The sequence below is a fragment of the Manis pentadactyla genome, chromosome 17 (assembly GCF_030020395.1).
Source record: "Manis pentadactyla isolate mManPen7 chromosome 17, mManPen7.hap1, whole genome shotgun sequence".
Classification (NCBI taxonomy): Eukaryota; Metazoa; Chordata; class Mammalia; order Pholidota; family Manidae; genus Manis; species Manis pentadactyla.
The window spans coordinates 48948531-48968886 of record NC_080035.1 but is presented as its reverse complement, the minus strand read 5'-3'; the positions used below and the strand labels follow the sequence as shown (position 1 = coordinate 48968886).

The 20356-nt window shown below is 38.7% G+C and overlaps 1 long non-coding RNA gene across 1 annotated transcript; it reads left to right on the top strand.

Annotated features, from left to right (window-relative positions):
- Positions 1 to 7163: 7163 nt before the first annotated feature.
- On the top strand, positions 7164 to 19987 carry LOC118916713 (uncharacterized). The gene is made up of 2 exons (XR_005026501.2): positions 7164 to 7303; positions 19687 to 19987. It is a non-coding gene; the product is annotated as an uncharacterized LOC118916713 (long non-coding RNA).
- The last annotated feature ends 369 nt before the right edge of the window (positions 19988 to 20356 follow it).

Here is a 20356-nt window from a genome sequence, read left to right as displayed (position 1 = left end):
TCAAGGTTAGCCTCTTTAGTATCTTACTGCCTAACTTAGCTTGCTTATTGAGCTGTTATATACACTGTCTGGAGATTCTTTTCTTCTCTCCCTTCTTGTTCCTCCTCCTCGATTCTTCATATGTTGGGTGTTTTGTGCTGTGCTCCTTCTAGGAGTGCTCCCATCTAGAGCAGTCCCTGTAAGATGTTCTGTAGAGGTGGTTTGTGGAAAGCAAATTCCCTCAGCTTTTGTTTGTCTGGGAATTGTTTAATCCCACCGTCATATTTGAATGATAGTCGTGCTGGATACAGTATCCTTGGTTCAAGGCCCTTCTGTTTCATTGTATTAAATATATCATGCCATTCTCTTCTGGCCTGTAGGGTTTCTGTTGAGAAATCTGACGTTAGCCTGATGGGTTTCCCTTTATAGGTGACCTTTTTCTCTCTAGCTGCCTTTAACACTCTTTCCTTGTCCTTGATCTTTGCCATTTTAATTATTATGTGTCTTGGTGTTGCCCTTCTTGGATCCTTTCTGTTGGGGGTTCTGTGTATTTCCGTGGTCTGTTTGATTACTTCCTCCCCCAGTGTGGGGAAGTTTTCAGCAATTATTTCTTCTAAGATACTTTCCATCTCTTTGCCTCTCTCTTCTTCTTCTGGGACCCCTATAATACGGATATTGTTCCTTTTGGATTGGTCACACAGTTCTCTTAATATTGTTTCATTCCTGGAGATCCTTTTGTCTCTCTCTATGTCAGCTTCCATGCGTTCCTGTTCTCTGATTTCAATTCCATCAATGGCCTCTTGCATTCTATCCATTCTGCTTATAAACCCTTCCAGAGTTTGTTTCATTTCTGCGATCTCCTTTCTGGCATCTGTGATCTCTTTCCGGACTTCATCCCATTTTTCTTGCGTATTTCTCTGCATCTCTGTCAGCATGTTTATGATTCTTATTTTGAATTCTTTGTCAGGAAGACTGGTTAGGTCTGTCTCCTTCTCTGGTGTTGTCTCTGTGATCTTTGTCTGCCTGTAGGTTTGCCTTTTCATGGTGATAGGAATAGTCTGCAGAACTGGGATGAGTGACGGCTGGAAGGACTTCCTTTCTTGTTGGTTTGTGGCCCTCCTCTCCTGGGAGAACAGCGGCCTCTAGTGGCTTGTGCTGCGCAGCTGCGCGCGGACAGGGTTTCTGCTTCCTGCCCGGCTGCTATAGAGTTAATCTCCGCTGTTGCTGTGGGCGTGGCCTGGCTCGGGCAGCTACTCCAAAATGGTGGAGTCGCGTTGGAGCAGGAGCTGCTGGGAGGCTATTTATCTCCGTAAGGGGCCTCCCTGCTCCCTGCAGCCCAGGGGTTAGGGTGCCCAGAGGTCCCGGATTCCCTACCTCTGGATTATGTGGCCCGCCCTGCCCCTTTAAGACTTCCAAAAAGCACCCGCCAAAACAAAACAACGACCACAAAAAAAAACAAGAAAAAAAATTTTTTTAATTAAAAAAAAAAAATTTTTTTATTTAAAAAAAAAAAAGGTGGTCGTTCGTTTTTCTTTATTCTCCGGTGCCAGCCTCAGGCCTCTGCTCACCGGTCTTTCTGCCCTGTTTCCCTAATATTGGGGTCCCTGTCCCTTTAAGACTTCCAAACAGCGCTCGCCAAAACAAAGCAGCAAAAAAGCAAAAAAAAAAAAAATGGTCGCGCGCTTTTCTTATGTCCTCTGTCGCCCAGCCTCCAGTGCCTGCTCACTGTTCTTGCTGCCCTGTTTTCCCAGTATCGAGGGCCCTACACTCTGGCCCGGATGGCTGGGGCTGGGTGTTCGGCAGCCCTGGGCTCCATCTCCCTCCCGCTCTGCCTGCTCTTCTCCCGCCGGGAGCTGGGGGGAGGGGCGCTCGTCTCCCGCGGGGCCGGGGCTTGTATCTTACCCCCTTCGCGAGGCGCTGGGTTCTCTCAGGTGTGGATGTGGTCTGGATATTGTCCTGTGTCCTCTGGTCTTTATTCTAGGAAGGGTTGTCTTTGTTATATTTTCATAGATATATGTTGTTTTGGGAGGAGATTTCCGCTGCTCTACTCACGCCGCCATCTTCCGCCCCTGTCTTTGTGTTTTTAAAGTTAAATTAGATCATGACCTCTGCTGCACTTGGAATTGGTGTGAAATTTTCCCATTGTACCTGGAATAGAATCCTTACCTTGGTTTCTCACACTGCACTATCTTGCCACTGTCTCCTTTTCCAACTTCATCTTCTGCCAAACTCCATCTCACTCACTCCTCTAGTCTCAATGACTTTTATTTCAAGTTCCTTGGATGTTCCTAGTTTTCTCGCAGCTCAGGAACCTGATGCATGTTCACTCTGCTTGGAATGTATGTCTTTGTGCTTTTTGAGTGGTTCTTCCTTTTTTCTCATGTTTCAGATCTCAGAATAAATGTCATCTATTTATAGCAATCCTGGCTGACTGTTGTTGCCCTGTCCAACCATTACTACCTATGCAAGCACATTATTTAATTTCTTCACTATGATTTCCACTAGGCAACAAACTGCAGGAGGTCAGGGAAGTTGTCTGTCTTAATATTTAACTGTCACCCAGTGTTCATCATGATTAACATTTGAGTACTGAATGAAACAAATGCCCATTTTGTCTTGATCCGCCATTTGATGCAACTATCTTGAAGCCTGTCTGCTTGTTTTGTATTTTTTTTTTTTAGAACTTCTGTTTCTCATTTATTTTCCATACTGCTTTCTGATTATCTTCCTTCTTTTTGGTTTCTGTGCATTGTCGTGGACTCACACTTCAGCTTTGAATCCATGGATGTTCATCTCTTCAATTTCATTTAAACTTATTTGTGAACCATTAAATGAAAGGTAATCCGTTGAACATTGCTGGGCATAGAACCATGAAGAAAACAAAACCCTACTGTAATGCCATTGGCACATCTTTGGAAATAGGTAGGAGGCAGAGAGAAAGGGAAGAAAGGGAAGTAAACTACGAATATATTTGAGTAAGGTAAGGATACAAGGGCATATAAAAAAGTAGGGGAATTTCAAAATGTCTCACTATGTTCCTTGTTGCTGAAGTACTACATCGTCCAAATATTGAATTTTCTGCCTTCTAGGACTCAACATCCTCTTTTTCATACTCTGGAATTTGTCATGATTCTAGAACCAAATATAATAGCCCTTTTTTGTTGTTATTTGCATATATTTTTATATTATAGCTATAAACTTATTCAAGAATTTCAGCTCATTTGTGTACCTGGCCATTACTTTGATGAAAAACAAAAGATCTAGAAAAGCTTGCTTTATAATTTCAACAGCAGAGATAATGGAAAAGTCAATTGACTATGGCATATTATTAAATATTCTACCACCAGATTCACCATCTCAAAATGATACTGTGTCCATGAAGATATGCCCTTGATAGTCATCCATATCAGCAGCAACAATATAGTTTTTAATTAAATTAGTCCGCCCATTTGTTAATACGTAAAACTGTGTTAAGGTGTTAGAATTCCACAAGTGAAATAACTACTATTGAAAGTATGGAGAAAACTCAACCACACTTTAAGAAATATTTATAGAAAGTTAAACCAAAAGTATTTCTCTAACACAGTTAATATAATGCTATTCTGTTTCCTTCTTTATAAGAATAGTTCAGTAATATAAAAATTTATCAACACTTCACATTAGTCTCTTTTATTATTCAAATATGAATCTTCAAGGGAACTAGCCAGAAGGTGCTCATGTCTATCAAACTTTGATCCAAATTCAATGGGCCAGAGTTTATTAAAAATAGTGAAAGATTAGTTGTATAGCAACCTCACTCCAGCATAAACCAAAAACACACAAATAAAAAGAAGGCAGAAAAACTCAAAGAATAAAATTTTAAGCAGCTGAATTCTGCAGTATCATGTGAACTCTAATAATAAAAGGTGAATGCTTCATTTAAATCTATCCAGGGAGAAACAAAACTTTTCTGATTACTAACAAAAAATGAATGGCTAGCATCTTTGGTCTGGTCAATTTAATTTGTTAGACTGAAGAATGCTTATTTAGCCAGCCATCAAACATGTAGTAAACACAAAGAAGAGTTTCCAAGCATGCAGGAGAATGGTGTTTGAGATCAATTCTCAAAGTAATTTATCAGCTCAAATATATTGATATTTCAAATATATTGATTCTCAATTCCCATTTGGTAGAACTAGCATTCACTTGCCAATGTGAATGGAACTCAAGTGAGATGGTATTGATTTAGATGTGAAAGAGAAATTTCATAATTTATCAAAACAAAGTATTATGAATAAAACCTCACTGAATAAACCCAGTTCCCTGCCACGAAGGAATACACATTCTTTTCAGAAAGTTGTGAATGAGTGACTGGAATCTATTTTTATTTATAGTCTCTTTTAAAGAAGAAATACCAGGCAGACATAGATACAGTGATGTCTCTATTTTGATACTATTTTTTCTTTCTGCTCTATGCTCTATATTGTACAAGAAGATATTATTTAGATTAGATGGTGTTGTAACAAACAAAAAATTCATTTAAGAATAATTACAAAGCAATTTCCCATTTTTCCTTTTTTTCCTGAAGGTGAGTCCAGTAATTAACCAAATATGGTCCAGCGCTTATCCAAGAGGAACACTCACCAAATTTCACAGAATTACTTGAAATGCAACTCATCACTATGCAGTGAATACAATAACATTTTGATGAAACAAAGCTCTCAGAATAAAAAGGTGTTTGGAGCTAGTGAACTTCAAAGAGAACATGTTACTTCTAAAATGTGATCACTGTGAATTTAATGCATAAAATGCAACTAAATTATTGTGGTTTTAAATGATTATTGAGATATTTCATACACTTCATGAAGAAAATTCAGAAATTTCATAAATAATAGAGCCAATTTGTTGAAATTTTTGAAGTATAAAGTTATGGTAAATGATTTAGGTCATAGTATTTTCTTATGTAAAAACACTTGTCAATATCATTACTTCACGTTCCAAGATACCTTATGAGCTCAATGTAATATAATTTAGTAGAGTGCACAGCAAAACAAGTATTGTTACTATGCAATTAATCTTTGCAACAGCTGTGCATTTACCATCCTCAGCCACTCATTACAACAATCATGCTTTTAATAGCCTGACACCTGTCTCTTATTATATTTGAGAGCAATTGTTAATTTCCTTATATTTCCCATCTTTTTAGTGCCTTTGCATTGCTTTATTTCTCTGATGCACATTTACATGGTCTATTATATTAATTTTCTCATTTAATCTTAAGAAACTAAAATTATTAGGAAGTTAATAGTGCAGGGATCAGAGGCTTTTTTCACTTACAACGTAACTGTTAAATGACACAGTTTGTTTCAGCTTCTTGCTGACACTGCAAGGGATTGTGTAGAATGAGGAGTTCAATTACTTTCACAGCGCTAATCATATATCACTATGTAGAGACATGAATCCTTAATTCCCAAACCAGAGCCTGAAGCAGCATGGCAGCAATAAAGGACATGTTCCAAATTCCTTTGTCCACTGCAGCATGCAGGTAATAACTGAAAATAAGATAATTGTGTCTACTTGGCCATGCTCTTTATTAATTTGAATATTTTATGCCCACAATGAATCATTTTCCATTAATTTTTATTCACCCACACAAGCCTTTTTGTCAGAATTGATCTGAGATGCATTGTTAAAGGCCAAATAGATATTTACTTTTTAGAGAACTTTTCCTCCACAGTTTGGGAAATGTGACTTTTCAAGGTGCAAATAAAAGTCAGTAAATAACACTGAAGCAAGTCTCACAGGAAAGAATTCCTCAGCATTAACAAAGCCTGACTGCTTGCTTGCACATAATCTTAAAGACACACAGGTTAATGTGTAACCCAGACCACTCTCTTGTTCAGGTTTGCCAAGGTCAATGAAGAAATGGAATTAGAGAGAATATTTTGTTTGTTTCATAGACAGGAAAATGGCTTATTAAATCTCAGAGCAGGGTATAACCTCATTAAGATAAATGTAAAAATAATCCACCAATCACAAGTTACGGAACAGGAAATCAATGCCTGTTGTTTTTTAACAAAGGCACTTTGACATTTCTGGCTTAAACAACAACAAAACCCTTCTATTCCTGTTTTCTTTCCTACCCTCTCTGAGCAGGAAATGTGGGCTCCCTCTGCTCATGCTGCCTACTGCCCAGTTGTTCTATCGCCTGCCCAGCTGCGGCCGGAGGAGGAGGATGGATTTCTCCCCTATAGGCAGATGATTAATTTCCAAATGTGGATGAGAATCAGAAAGATCGTCCTATGGAAAAGAAACAGGGATAGCACAGTTTTCATTGTTAAATTGTTTTTTTTTTTTTCTGGCTAAAATGCTAAGGATCTTACTACTTATTTTATGACTGCTATTTTGTAGGCTACAATTAACTGTAGGAGGAATGGAGATTTTCTGTAGTTGCAAGCACATCAATGTTTACAGAAAATAACTCCAAAAGAAGTTTTCTAATGTAATCGTTTCGATCAAATGGCAAGGTTGGCAAGTAGCAAGTTTCAAATTGTTTCATTGTTTTATTTGCTTGATTTCCCCTCGGAATTCTTACTCTTCTCTTCCTCCCTCCCTCTCTCCTTTCTTTCCTTCCATCCTTTGTTTTCAGTAGAAGGGCCAGTCTTGCTCTTTTGTATTCCATGTACCCAGCTCCTATACTTGGATTTTAGTATTTAGCGAATATTTTTTTCTGTGACTTTTTTATAAATCACCTGTAAATATAGCTTCAATATTATGTTATATATATTTAAAATGTGTTCTATTTTGCAAAAGTTAAACCTATGAGATTAGAGGATTTTTTCTGTTCAGTTCCTTACATAGCATAATGCTGAAACTAAACATGTACTCTGATTCATATAACTGCACTTTTTGCATAATCATTTCTATAAATACGGCAGATTTTTAGGAGGGGTTAACTGTTAATGTTTTGCCTGTATTTGCTATGTAATCCACCTTGACTAGTGTGAGGCACCGTTTACAGAAATATCACTGGGTTACTTTGTAAATATTTAACAACAGACAATTTCTCCAGGTTCTGATTATCAGAGCCCTTGACCCAATCAGATTGAAAGCAATGAGACTAGGAACAGCCTGGGATTAGAGAGTTGGTAACTGTAATTAATCATTAATTGACTTATGTGTACTTGGAGTAAGTCAAAGTCCTGATGATTATTATCCCTATTTATGCTTTAAAATGGCATAGAGATCTTTTAAAAAATACCAACGTCAGACCCGTGGAATGTGAGATGATGTCTGGGCATCTGTATTTTAAAAAGCATCCCAAGTGACCCCAATGCAAGGAAAGGTGAGAATCTTTGGGCTTGAGTCTCTTAGTATCATCTACAAGAGAAAGTCAGCTTGGGGTCACTTTGACCAAGTCGTCAGCTGTTAATCCCCAGGTACTCCCGACCTCTCACTATGTTTTTTATTTGCTTTCACCCTTGTCTACTTCTGAAAATGTAAGTTTGGGTTGGCCTCACCTGGCAAATCAATATTTCTCCTATGTATTTTAGCTAGGAGCTGGCTACCCTCTTGGTATCATTCTTCACTGCAGAAGATACTTTGAATTAGCTTTCATAAATATCTCATTTGAAAAACTGTCATTCTGAAATTTATCTGGAAGAATCTATTTATATTTTTATGTATTTCATTAAGTCACAAAATTCTATGATTTTACTGTTAGAAATAATACTGTTTTTCCAAATATTACCTCCTTCAAAACTCAGACATCCCCTTAATTCTAATACAACAGGATTTTGTAAAAAGCATCATGTTCGTTTAAAATCTTATAGACTGATTATTAATGGTCATTCATGTATATTATAAGATACCATTCCAGTTTCATGATTTTTCTGATTTTAAAATGAAATCAATTCTTATATAAAATGTAAAATTTTGTAACCTTGAAATTTTTTCATATACTCACAAAACTGGACCTATACTCTTAGTTCCTGTATCTTAAAAGTTATAAAATAATCACATTAAATATATTCATTCTTATTATTCTTATTTTTCTTTCCTAATCCTCTTCAAGAATGTTTTCCTTTCTTTTTCTTTCTGTGATGGTCTCTCACCCTTTTTGTTTTTCTAGATTTTGTTGTTTTTTTAATCCATGGTAATTTATGAATGGCCAGTAGCTGGCACATGTACAATGTATTAGTTTAGTTCTTAACTAGTTTTTGCTGCATAACAAATTCTCCAGAAATTCCATGGCTTTAAACAACAATCATTTGTAGCTGTTCTGCCTCTGGAGGCTGGCAGAGTTCCACTGAGGGAGGCCAGGCTCAGCTTTGTGGTTTCGCCTCTCATTTCGTGTAGGTCTGTGGGATGCCTGAGGTAGCCCTGCTTCAGGCTGTGGGGACCAGGATGGTTCCCTTTCATGTATCTCTCATCCTCCTGTGACCAGAGCACTACTTGGGGGGAGTTCTCATGAGAATAGAAGAGATGTGAGAGAGCAAGGGGAGACACAGGAGGACTTTGAGGCCTTGGCTTATAAACTACACTTTTAACCACATGTTATTGGCCAAAACAAGTGACAGAGTCAACCTTGTGTTATATGATAGAGTGGCCATGCAGACACAGATGCAGAAAGATTAGAAATTGGGTCAATAAGTCAATTTGTAACACAATACTTTTTTCTTGTGCTCATAGATGACATCACTGACCTGTTAAATCAGTCTTCCTACAAAGCTAAGCTAAGGTTGTCCTCAGAATTCGTCACTAATAGAGTAGAAAACTGTTTTTTCTTATCTGCTGTTCACTTACTTTCTTCATGTTTAAGTATTTCTTTTCTCTTTATATTAAAGATAAAGACTTGGTCAAGATTGGGTGACTGATCTAAAATATGAGTTACTCCACATATTTCTTTATTACTAGTTCTATAAGAACAAGCTTTCAGGGGTTAGACACTTACTTCTCTGCCCTCTTAAAGTTACATGTGGCCATTGGTTTATGTTCCTAATGAAATATGAGCAGAAATGATCCATGTCTCTTTGAGGATGAACCCTTTAATTTTGAGACTCTTTAGCACTTTCACCATTGCAATGTGGTCATGAAAGCAAAAAATGATATGGAAGTGTGAGGCTGAGCCATTACATAGAAGACAGATCTCCTGAAGCATCAGTCAAACACACTGTCAACTTGCTTAGGTAAGAAATGAAACTTTTTTTAAACCACTGCATTTTTGGGATATTCTGTTACACCAGAACTTAACCTATCACAAACAATTTTCCCAAAACTGGAGCTGAAGGTAAAGAAATGTACAAATGAATGCAATTCACTTCAATATCTTAGATAAACAGGAATAGTAGAGTCTTACAGTTCTAGAAAATAAAGATCTAAGTAGACAAATGTGAATGATTTTCAGTATTTCTTAGTGTTTTTTCTTATCACTGGTTGAAATTCAAATTGATAGCGTTTGGAAGAGCTCTCATGATGGTCACTATATCTGGCTAAGTAGGAGAAAATAAAGCAAGTGAGAAAATTAGTGGCTTAAATATTTGCGGGAAAGAGGGTATCCTTAGCAAATTTTCCTTTTCTGTTATCACTGCCACCTGATGGAGCTGAGGTTTGAATATGGAGGTATTGATTGGGATGGTATCTTTAGAGAAGTTATCTATTCAGCCTTTCTTTTTATGTCAGGCTAATCATGGACTGAAATTTAAGATGCTGCTTTTACAACTCTCTGCATTGATTTATCCTTTGCATGCCCTGCAAAATTGATTTTTGACATTTATTTTGGAATCTTGGAAAGTACAAAGTTAAGACTTTGATATACTGTTTGTAAAAATAGTGATTTTTGGCCATTTGGCAAGGAAGTATCCTAATTCATAAAATATTTAGGGACATTCTTTACTTAGGAATGTTCAGGAACATTCCCTGATTCACAGGGACCCCACCAGCCTCTTGAGAAAGAATTTGAACACTATAAATAGGATTCAGATATATAGAAACAGATTAATATACTTGGAGGTAATTATGTGGGAACCACTTCCCTATTTCCCAAGAAAAAATATCACCAGAAATGTGGAGATTAGCAGCAGCACAGGTGGAACAAGGAAATACACCACTTTATGGACAGCAAGAGCTGTGAACTCTAAAACAAAGTGGCTTCAGAGCAACTAGTGGTAACTCTGATCATATGTAAGACACATCCCTCATATCAGGGCTCCTAATGGGAAAGAGACTATACCTAGGCGCCATAAAAGTGGTAAGGTTGGAGTACACAGAATATATCTCAAACTATCCCTGGAAAATGCTTAAATCTTAAATACATATCTTAATTTTATATGTATATACATCTTTAATTTCAGTCCAGGATTAGCCTGATGTAAAACAAAAGGCTGGATAGATAATTCTCTAAAGATACCTTCCCAATCAATATTTAAACCTCAGCTCAGTAAGGTGTCAATGGCAGCAGAAAAAGAAAACTTGCTAAGGACGCCCTCTTTATTAGCATTTTAAAGTCACTTCTTTCCTCACTTGCTCTTATTCCCTCCTATTTGGCCAGATACAGTGATCAGAATGAGAAAACTTCCAAAAGCCACCAATTTAAGCAACCTCCAGTGAGTTTCAGATAAATTCAGATTTAAGTATGTAGGAACAGGTGTCTTGAGCACAGACTAGAATTCTTTGTTCTTTCTCTTACTTTCATGTCAACATTTTAGTAAACTATATATATATATATATACACAGAAAAGAGAACCAGTCATAAATGTAGAATTCAAAGAATTTCCATAAAACGGACACATACAGCTGTGACATAAGAACCCAGATCAAGAAATAGAATATTACCAGTATCCCAAAGCCTACTCATTCCCCCTCCAGGAATATAGCCTCAAGATTGACATAGTTTTATCTGATTTTGAACTTTATATACATGGAATCATAGAGTAGACATTTTTCACCAAGCATACAATTTTAGGATGGCAATTATCTAATTTTTTTCCTGCATTCCTTGTCTTTTTGGCTTCCAAGATTTCTGTTACAAATCTGCTGTCATTCTTAAGGTTGCTCCTTTGAAAGCAGTCTTTTTTCTATAGCTGTTTTTAAGAATATTTCCTTTCTTTTTGTTCTTCAACAGTTTCATCAGTGTGTGCCTATATATGAATTACTGTGTAATTATCTTGCTTCAGGTTTGTAAAGCTCTCTAAAAATATTTATCAATCTTTTCCATTAATTTTGTTCAACTTTCAGTCATTGTTTCTTTTGATATTTCTTTCATCCCATTTTTTTCTTCACCAATTTCATATATTTAAGATTTTTCACTAATTGCTTTATACACTATTATCACTTTGTGTTTCTCATGTCCTTTTCTTTATTTTCCAGTCTTTTTTTTTATTCAGGTATTTGGTTACTGTATTTTCTTTTGAACTATCTCCCAATTTACTTACACTGCCTTTTTCTGAGTCCATTCTGCCAGTAAACCCAAGCAACAAGTTCTTAATTTTAGGTATTATGTCATCAGGTATAGAATTAACTTGTCATTACTCATTTTGTAGGTATCTCAATTCTATGATTAAATTCCTTTTTTACTTATTTTCTCCTTCTCTCTTCTGTTTTTTTATCAACATATTAATCATTATTACTTTAAAGTATATGTCTGCTAACTCCAGTAAGTGGATCACCTTCTGAGGTTTCATCCCTTGGTAATCAATTAATTTGGTGTCTAATGGCTCTAACTGAATGAACACATTGTGAACACAACACAATTACCTACCTCTGTTTAGGAAACAGAAAAGGGGGCTTGATATCATAATATTCCATTCCTAAGCTGAGCTGATTCTGAGTAAACTCAGTCTACCTCTGGTTGGTTCTTTGTCTTTGACCCTAGAATTTGCAATTTTCCAAATTATTCACTAGGATCCCTATCCTTGGAGGATGCTTCTGTCCTTTACAAAGAGTAAATGAAGAAAATTCTCTGACATTACTTATTAACTTGCTTCTTCAGGCATCTTGAGAATTCAGCAAATGTCTTAAAAGAGAAACCTAAATCTTCAATTTTGTCACATTTACCCTATATGACTATTAAAGTCTCTGCTGGTTTCTTTGAAAGGGACAAGAATGGATTATCAATCCCTTCCCTTCTCCATTAATTAAAAAAAAAATTTAGCTGTGGATTAACAATGTACCACTGTTTCCGAGACTTTCAACTGAAAATACAGTGTTCAGTGCAACTTCATCTGGAGGCCTTTTCCCTTCAGCATCACAATACAGTCTGCTTTACCTTTTAGAGTGTGGAGAAAATGGAAGTTCCTATGGCCAGGATCATCACCTAATCCTAAACTACTTGATGATGTAATTGGCCCACTGTGTAAGCTAATGCTTATTTATCTTGTAAATGAGCCCTTATTGCTGGTGTTTGTAACTATATAAAGAGCTCCACCCAGTGCTCTGCCCAGAGGCTAGACAGAGAAGGACTGCACACCCCAGAGGCAGATGTGATTCCAGCATTCAACCTGCCACCATGAAAATAAAACTTGGTATAAACTGTTTTACCCTTAACATTACATTGTTGTTATTCAGTCTCATCAAATCCAGAGTGAACTTGCCTGGGGGCAATCCCCCTCAAGTGAAACAGTTGGTATAGTCAGCAGGATTCCCTTCAAACCGAAAAAAAAAATGGAATAAGTTACCCTCATGAGAGGGGTATTTCAGTGGGCTGCCTCTATGGATGGAAGACACTTAGGTATCCCCCAATGGGCATGTGGTCCATAACGACTTGCCTCCTAGAGGAGTGGGTCCCTCCCCAGGACTGGGGGGAGGTGGAAGTTATGTCTGAGGCAATAAAGGAGGCCCTCTGCAAAGTACAGAGGTCCTTGGAGAAACAGAGTGCCCATGTGGCAGTGGGAATGGTGGGTTGGCTATTCCTCACAGCATTAAGGAGGGTTGTAAAGGAAAAGAACATGCTCCTGCAAGAAGCATAATAAGTTAAGGTCCTTAGGAAGAAAAAAATTCATTTTTGACTGAGATGGCATCACTGTGAGGTGCTATGGAGATGCTAAAGGATATAATGGTAACACAAGAATAGACAGCACAAGAACACAGGCTGCAAGATACTGTGGAGGAAGTAAAAATTGATTGAAGAATGAGATGGCATCACTGTGAGGCTGGAGGAAGTAAAAATTGATTGAAGAATGAGATGCCGTTACTGTGAGGCACTGTGGAAGAGATAAAGGCCATGAAGGAGAAGGACATACCCTGGCAAGAAGCATGAGAAGAGGCAGTGCAAGAACGTGAGATGCTAGGTGCTGTGGAGGAAGAAAAAATTGATTGTAGAATGAGACAGTGGCATGGCAAGGCACTGTGGAAGAGGCAGAAGACATGAAGGAGAAGAACGTACTTCTGAGAGAAGCACAAGAAGAGGCAGCATGCAAATGCCAGTTGCAAAGTATTGAGGAAAGGGTAATAGAGCTATTGAAGACTGAGATATTATTGCTGTGAGGCACTGTGGAAAAGCTAAATGACATAGAAGAGGTTGCACTCTTTGGAATGAGAAAGCTGCTGTCAGCCCAGGAAATGGTGGAGGAGCTGGGGGAAAACAAGGAAGTAGAGGTGCTGCTGGAAGCACCAACCCCTCTTCTATTGTAATCCCACCCAGTTGTAGTCAAGAAAATAAAGATGCAGCAAACACAGGTTCCTCTGGGAGAGGTAGAGGACCCTCTTCAGGTTATGGAGCTCTCTGATCTCCACCCCTATACACAGGCAGGCAGAGCTAATGGATTTGTCCTCCTGGTTTTGGCAGAAACCCTCAGAGTCCATATCAGCCTGGCTCCTGCAGCTTTGGGATGGAGGGGTGGTTGCGATCATTCTGTCTGGATCAGATATGGGAAGATTGGGTTCCCTGACAACTCATCCTGACTTTCAGCAGTGACTGAAGAATATACACCAGACCCCAGGGAATCATTCACTTCTCAAGTTGGTAATGGCCATACTTCATACTGTACGGCCCAATCAGGGTGACTTGCCATCTTCCCCTGCTAGATGGCAGACATATATCAAGGTCCAACAGGTGTTAAAGGAGTTAGGCATGAAAATGCCATTTATAACCTAGTAAATTATGACCCAGAAGAGGAGCTGTTTACAGCAGGGATGAGGGCTACAGAACCACAAAAGACTCCCTCATCACTCTTTGGACCCTTAGTGGCCATTTTTGCCCCTCACTTAGGGAATCCCATAAATGCAGTTACCTGTACTGTGGCAGATTTGGGGGAGGTGGAAGTGATGCAGGTGTGACAGGGAGTATGGTCTGCTACTGAGATGAAAGGTCTAAAGGGCCTCATGAAGGTCATGAGGACCCAGATGTGGGTTAATTTAGTAAGGGCAAGAGCAGACAGAAATTGGATGGGAAGTCAAATAGAATCTTACTGAAGCAGTGGCAACAACTGAAGTGAGATTAGTGGTTTCGGCCACTGAGGACCAAGAAGCAGAGGCTGGAGACAGAGACACAAGTATAGCCTGTTTGTCTACAAGACTTCCTGCTGGAGAGTGAGACAACCTCACCTAAACCTGCACAGATGATGATTGGGTAATACGGTTTGACTGAGGGGAGGGTTGAGGCACCTGGCTTTGTGGACCAGGTGGGGACTGGAGGCCACATGTTGAAATATCAATTCATTGGTCCCCAGTGAATGTACAATATGGCTCTGGTAGACACAGGAGATGAATGCTCACTGATTTATGACAACCCTGAGTGGTTTTCCAAGGCACCCACTATTATAGATGGATACAGAGAGAAATCTTGTTGGGAATAGGGCATTTACCCCCCAAAGGAGTAATATATGTATATATCCCCATCCCCAAATATATTTTGGGGATAGATATCTTGCAGGGCCTATGGCTGCAGACCACTACAGATAAGCTCAGACTAAGCTCAGACTATGTGTGGTGAAGGCAGTTCTGAGGAGACCTGCTAAGCATCCTCCTGTAGCTTTGCCTTTGCCTTGGCAGGTGACTAATACCAAACAATACAAATTGCCTGGAAGGCATGAAGAAATTGGATAAACCCTCCAGGAACTGGAAAAGGTGGGTATTATAAAGCCCACCTGTAGCCCTTTTAATTCCCCAGTGTGGCCAGTAAAAACCAGATGGCTCCTGGCAGATGACTGTGGATTACAGAAAACTGAATAAAGTCATACCCCTCTGCATGCTGCCATCCCCTCTATTGCAGGTCTTATGTACACCCTCAGTTATTAACTAGGGACATATCATTATGTTGTGGATCTTGCTAATGCCTTCTCTTCTATTGACATAGTAAAGGAAAATCAGGACCAGTCTGCCTTCACGTGGGAAGGACAGCAATGCACTTTCACTGTCCTTCCATGGGGTGCCTTCACAGTCCCACCATCTGTCAGGGACTTGTAGCTCAGGACTTGGTGGCATGGGAGAAACCACCAATGGTGTGGCTGTATCATTTTATTGATGATACCATGCTTACTTCTGATTCTCTTTCAGATCTAGAAGGTGCAGCACCTAGACTGCTGCAACATCTGCAAGAGAAAAGATGGGATGTGGACAGCACCAAGGTTCAGGGTCCTGGTTTGTCAGTCAAATTCTTGGGGGTAGCCTGGTTGGGTAACACTAAAGTTAATCCAGAAGCAGTCATAGATAAAGTCCAGGACTTCCCTATCCCTACAACTGTGGCATTATTACAAGTATTTGTGTGTCTTTTAGGCTGCTGGAAAGCATTTATCTCCTGCACTTGGCACAAATTCTGAAGCCCTTATACTAGTTGGTATGAAAGGGTATCAGGTGGGACTGGGATGAGACATATGCATTTGCTTTCCCCACTGAAAAAAGGGCAGTTGAGGCTATGCAGGCCTTGAGTGTGATAGACCCATCAAGGCACTTTGAGCTGGATATTCATGTAACAAAAAAGATGGCTATGGTTGGGGCTTGAAAAGACATGCTAACCTATTGGATTTTAGTCACAACTCTGGAAAGGAGAAGTACAGTACACCTTAATAGAAAAGCAATTGGCTGCCATGTACCATGTCTTGCTAGCTAGCTACAGAGCCCATCACCAGGATGGCCCCAGTGAAGGTAATAACCACCTACTCCATCACGGATGAATAGAAGACTGGACCCAAAAGCCATAGAGTGGCATGGCATAGATGCCTACACTGGTCAACTGGGGTGCATACCTACAGCAGAGGATTGCTTGCTCTAGCCCCTTAAATGAAGAACTTCAATGCTTGTTGGGGCTAGTGACACACACCAGTGAAAGGCAGGAAGAATTTGCTTTAGAGCCATTCATAGCAGAGAGCCCTTACTGGGAGGGAAGAGCCCAGATACCCGAATATGCACGATATATAGATGGCTCCAGTCAAGGGCAGCCCCTGAAATGGAGGGCTATAGCTTTCCATCCTAAGACTGAGACAGTTGGATGGAAGATGGTGGGGAAGAGCAGTTAATGGGCAGAGTTGCAGGCAGTGCGGCTTGTAATTACCCAGGAACCCTCCCCAGTAGTTGTTTGCACTGACAGCTGGGGCATCTATTGGGGCTTGACCCTGTGGCTACCAACATGGTACCATGCCAACTGGATGGTTGTTCACTGACCCCTTTGGGGGCAAGAATTGTGTCAGTCTTATGGGCCTGTGGTCAGACTAAAACAGTTACAGTGTATCATGTGACAGGTCATTTACCACTGGCATCCCCAGGAAATGATGGAGCAGACGAATTGGCCGAGGTATGTTGGCTAGAAGGAAAGCCTACATCTGATGTGGCCCAGTGGTTACATCATCATTTGCTGCATGTGGGGCAAAAGACAATGTGGGCTGTAGCCCATCAGTGGGGCCTGCCTTTAACCTTTGAAGAAGTCAGCAGAGCCCAGCAGGAGTGCATTGTATGCTCTAAAAGAGACTTACACCAACTCCCACAGTAACATGGGATGAAGCTAAGGGATTGATGCCCTCATCAGGTGGCAGATAGACTATACTGGGTGTTTGCCTTTGTCAGAAGGGTATCGATATATCATGACCTGTGTGGACACAGCGAGTGGACTTCTAGTTTCTTTTCCTGCATGTTGGGCAGACCAGCGAATGACCAAAAGAGGCCTAGAGCATCTCTTTGCAGCCTATGGCTGACTGCAGGTAACTGAGAATGATCAAGGTATCCACTTTACTGGACATGCACTACAAGAATAAGTGAAATAATTAGGGATAAAGTAGAAGTTTCATGTACTGTATAATCCTGGGGAAGGTATGATAGAGAGGTACAGTGGTTTGTTAAAATCTGGTCTGAAGTCAGACACCACTGGTCTATGGGGATGGTCAGCCTGCTTATGGACAGTAACAGCATTTGAATGAGAAGCCCTGGAAAGGGACATTGAGCCCTGTAGACATGCTAACACACACTGCTACCTCCCCTATACAACTGCAAGTACAAATCAAGGAGGAATCATTGAAACTTGGAGTTTGGCTACCAGAATAATATCTTGCTACGAGCACTTACTGCGATAAATCCCAGAGACTCCATTCAGTGGACTTGGCCTTGGGTGTTTTGACACATGGATCAGTAATGTCTGGCCCTCCTAGGACCTTGAGGACAAGGCCTGGAGGTTAACCTCCTATGCATTCCTGGTTTAATGGCAGAGTTGTCCCCAAACATCACAGTAGTGTACCCTAAATGGCCAGAAGGTAAGAGCATCTTATTGGGAAGTTTTATCTTTATGGCCAGTGCATGTACCTCCAGTAGCACTATATACATGGACCCCTCAGTAACCTCCATAGGGATGGGATAAAAGTATGGTATACAAGACCTGGGTGGGACCCCCTTCCTGCCACAGTCCTATCATAGGACAACTCTCTTGCATGCATCTCACTTGATGGACAACATTTGCCTATGTTAGTATTTTAAAACATATGTCTTACTGCACTTAAGGTTAATCTCCTCTAATGTCTTTGTGGGTTGTGTACACACCCTAGCAAAAACTGCAACTTACTGGGTGTGCAAGGAGCTCCCTTTCAGTACCTCTACTGGCCTCCTGTAGAAAGTGTGAATCATGAACTGGGGCTCATTTAAATACAGCTGGCTTGATCACTTAGTGGCAATCGATCTCCTCAGACTTGAGGATTACTGTAATTTTTGTTATCTGTATCATAATTTTCATTGTTATCTATAAGTTGCTGTTTTCCTCTGTTGCTGTTGTGGAATTTGGTTACAATGCTCCAGTTTTCTCTCACAGGGACCATTAAGGAAGATTGAGGGCACATAGATTGTGAGGTGAGAATCCTGGAGGGGTGGAGTGTTGGGACAATGGAAGTTCCTATTGCCAGGATCCTCACCTGACCCTAAACTACTTGATGATGTAATTGGCCTACTGTGTAGGCTAATGTGAATTACTCAATCCTTATCTTCATTTAGATTTTCTGGATTTCATCTCTGTCTTAATAGTGTTTTTCAGAACACATAGATTAGTATAAATACAGCATAGGCTTAGCCATAGGATGGTGAATTATTATTTATAAAATCCTCTTCAGAAATAAAATGAACACTAAGAAACTCCACATAACCCTGAAAATGTGTAAATATTTTCATTAAAAATTTTTTTTCTCATTATGGTAAAATTCTATAGTGCTTTATATGTATGTATTACATGTTGATATTATGTATGTACTATTTTGAGCACAAATAAATCTTGCTGTGTCATATATGCAGTAAGTTCATTAAGACCACAGATGCAAAAGAACAATTGTTTCTGTGGTTTTCTTACTGTTGTTTTGCAAATTTTCTTATTTAGGCATTTTGAACTTGCTTAACTTCTGCCAATTGCAACCTGTTCTTAAGCTTTGATAGTTTGTCTTCATTAGCTTCAGTTTTCTGCCTAGTAACAAAGTTTATTAGTCAAGCTAATAGCCATGAATTGTGGTTCCTTAATTGAAGCTTCAGATTCACTGGTTTTAATAAAAAAGCACACAGTCACTTCTTAAATCACTTTTAGATGTAGTTAACTTCTACTAGTTTTTCTGTTGCTGTTGCTTCTTTTTTATCTTTGTAAGAAATTAATTAGTAGAAATTGACTCATTAAAAATAATGGTTGAATTTGCACCATAGATAAACTAGAAAATATAAAATCTTGATACTCTTTTTGGGTGATATCATTTTAAAATGCTTTTCCACTAACCAGGATTAAGAAATTTGAGAAAGATTTTTATAATCTTTTTTTCCCTTTTTGAGATTAAATAGTAAAAAATGTAAAGAACAGCCAATTATTTAATTTTATGAAGACCTTAATGTGGCAATGTTTTCCTATTTTAATTCACTCTTTTGGTGTTATTACAAAGTGTTTTTTCAGATGGAATCATGTAGTTTTGAACTATTTTCAAAATCTTTTTGCTATAAATGAAAATTCCAAATATTAAGAAAAATGTTTTGCATATAAGGGATAACATATATGTATATATAGACATGTATATATATATAGATATATATCTATATATCTATATATATACACACATACACACACATAACCATTACAAATAAAAATATAAAAAATTTCAATTTTGATTGCTCAATATCTTGTCACCCCTTTGAAAAAGAGTGCTCTTCATTATGTGGTCAGTATTCCAAGTTGAATGTAAGTTTACTTGATAGTTACAGTTCTTGAACTCTGGTATAGTAAATAAGCTTCTACAAAGCTACCATGTATTTATTGGAGTTTAACAAAACTGTGATTTCTATACTACATAGGTACCAGCAGGAAGCAACCCTTGGGAGAAGAAATCACAGCTGGGAACAATTAAGACTGATTAGTTTGTGGCTGAGAAACTCAAAATGGAAAGAAACTTCTCTTCAGGGGAATTAGGAGCTGCATTCCCAAGCATTTCCGAATTGAGTGCAATTCTCAGAGGCATGTAGGACTGTGGAAAAATGTGAATTTCAAATATTTGGAGGTTTTCTCAGCTTATTTAATGTCTGTATAACCACTATGTGTTGATTCTATTGGCTGTTTTGCAAGAAAAAAAAAGTTCAAGTAAATAAGCTTTTTTCATATTTCCCCAAATTTATTTACGTCAAAGTTTCCCTAATATTTTCAGTTGAATTTATAGATAGAATATAGATGGTTCCATAACTTCTTACTATTCATTTTATAGAGATGGGGATAGCTGTGGTTTCTGAGGAGTTGGCAAAGCATATAAATAGCAGTTCTCTTGAAAAAAGTGCACATTATTGTGTATGAGATTGGTCTGAATTTTCCTTTAGAAATTATAAAATAGACCAGTTTAAAATTTAAAGCAAGAAATATGCAGAAATTTTATACATAATTTCTGAATCTGCCATCCTGGATAAAGAATTGGTTTCTAAAGAGCTAGATAAAGATGTGCTTAATAAAGAAAATAAATGAAATGACAATGGGATG